The 2,367-nt window shown below is 40.5% G+C and overlaps 1 non-coding gene across 1 annotated transcript; it reads right to left on the bottom strand.

Moving 5' to 3' along the window:
• Positions 1-461: 461 nt before the first annotated feature.
• Positions 462-533, bottom strand: TRNAG-CCC (transfer RNA glycine (anticodon CCC)). The gene has a single exon. It is a non-coding gene; the product is annotated as a tRNA-Gly (tRNA).
• Between the last annotated feature and the right edge of the window lie 1,834 nt (positions 534-2,367).

The raw sequence follows: 2,367 nt of genomic DNA, 5'->3' as shown, positions 1-2,367 counted from the left end.
TATGGTTTATATTCTTAAAAGCATTACTGCACTTTATGTACTAAGTACTAGGTACTGATAATTATACTCACATATAACGTAATAAGAATACAAATAAAGATGCACATATAAGAACTTTTATATGACTAGAACTTTCATGAAAAAAATATGTAAGAAGCCAAAAATGGTTGCTGTTAAAAGGTGACCTGGCCACCTGGAATGAGACCTTAAATTTTATTCTATGTTTGAAATTCTTATTTTTTTAAAATGTTCACCTGTTTTATGGGTTCAGTTTTTAGAAACACGCTCTTCGTATCACTGTACTGCTGTGTTTGTTTCATTCTTTTAAGTATTGGCATTTATTTATTTGGCTGGGCCAGGTCTTAGGCGTCACATGTGGAATCTTTAGCTGCAAGCTGCAAACTCTTAGTTGTGGCATATGGGACTTTTAGCTGCAGCCCGCAAACTCTTGTGTGGTCTATTTCCCTGACCAGGGACTGAACCTGGACCCCTGCATTGGGAGTGCAGAGTCATAGCCACTAGACCACCAGGGAAATCCTTGACATTCTTATCTTTGTAACCATGTACAAAATATTATTCCATGCCTTTTTCCTAAAAGTGATTTTCACTGGCCTTTCCCAACGCATCTGCTGTTGTTTATCCTATCAGTGAAAACGCCCGGCAGAGTTTCCATTCCTAATGGTGTTTGCATAGGAATGGACCAGCTTTTTTCAGACCACCATATTTACATGCAAGGGCCACTTTGGTGGAAATGATGCTAGCTGATTAAGAGAGTTTGTGAAAAAGTACCCACTGTGATTGAAACATTCATTTAATACATTTTAAGTGCCCAAAATGCTCAGCTTCCTTGATTGGTGTTGATTGTTTGCATTTGATTTATTTCCTCCGTATCAGTGTTCATTAAGTTACTTAAGTAATGGCCACCCTGTAGCTGTGTCTCTATTTAACTCCGCATCTTTGGTAGCATTCTAATTCAGAGACTGTTCACTTCAGGAGCTGGGAATGTAGATTTGACCACTGAAGGGTTGTGTATTTCTCATAGAAGTTATTTACAAGGAAAATTATCTTTCAAAAAAAAAAATTCACAGCGGTCTCTTCTGATTTTTTTTCTATTTATAGCTTCTATTCTTGGCAGAAGTCTTATTATTTTTGACAATTTATTAACTACCGCAGACACACTTATAAAGTGATGATCAATGTTCACAACAGTATGCTTGATCTTCGACATTTTAAATATCTACCACCCGTGTGGACAGTAAGAGTTCTGCCAACAACATTCTAATAGTCCTCATGAGAGTTCAGTTCAGTTGCTCTGTCATGTCCAACTCTCTTAGATTCCATGGATTGTAGCACACCAGGCTTCCCTGTCCATCACCAACTCCTGGAGCTTACTCAAACTCATGTCCATTGAGTCGGTGATGCCATTCAACCAGCTCATCCTCTTTTGTCCCCTTCTCCTCCTGACTTCAATCTTTCTCTTTCCCAGCATCTGGGTCTTTTCCAGTGAGTCCGTTCTTTGCATCAGGTGGCCAAATGACTGAAGCTTCAGCTTCAGCATCAGTCCTTCCGTTGAATATTCAGGACTGATCTCCTTCAGAATGGACTGGTTGGATCTCCTTGCAGTCCAAGGGACTCTCAAGAGTCTTCTCCAACACCACAGTTCAAAAGCATCAATTCTTCGGCGCTCAGCTTTCTTTATAGTCCAACTCTCACATCCATACATGACTACTGGAAAAACCAAAGCTTTGACTTGACAGACCTTTATTGGCAAAGGAATGTCCCTGCTTTTTAATACACAGACTATGTTGGACATAGCTTTTCTTCCAAGGAGTAAGCATCTTTTAATTTCATGTCTGCAGTCACCGTCTGCAGTGATTTTTGTGTTAAACCCACTTTAAAAAAAAGAAGACACAGCTTTGCAGACAAGGCTTCACTGGACATTCTGATAGTCCATAGTTTGAATGAAGATTTCCTTCTTGTGTTTATTTTATTTTTTCATCTGTCCCAGTGGAGGTGGGTATGGGGACTTCTCCTCATTCACTGTTTGTATTCGGGCTGTTGAGATTTGCTTTTGCTTCCCAAGAGGACAAGTAGTGCTGTCACACATTTACATCAAGAAGCTTCACTGTGGAAGGGGGAGGATGGGTCAGGCGAAGGGGTCAGAAGGAAGGTCTTCTGTGCTACGGAATCTAGGATAAACATCAGGACGTGTGACATCACGAGCACCATGGACAGGCAGAGGGCCCTGGGAACATGGGTATGAAAGTAAAACGAGAAAGGACAAGCTGCATTTGTCTGCATATTTTTGCCCACAAAAGCTGGGTGCTTCAAGAAAGAGTAAGAGTTTGACCACTTGGAATGAAAGCC

This window comes from Ovis canadensis, chromosome 24 (genome assembly GCF_042477335.2).
Source record: "Ovis canadensis isolate MfBH-ARS-UI-01 breed Bighorn chromosome 24, ARS-UI_OviCan_v2, whole genome shotgun sequence".
NCBI lineage: Eukaryota > Metazoa > Chordata > Mammalia > Artiodactyla > Bovidae > Ovis > Ovis canadensis.
This window is presented reverse-complemented; position numbering and strand designations above follow the sequence as displayed.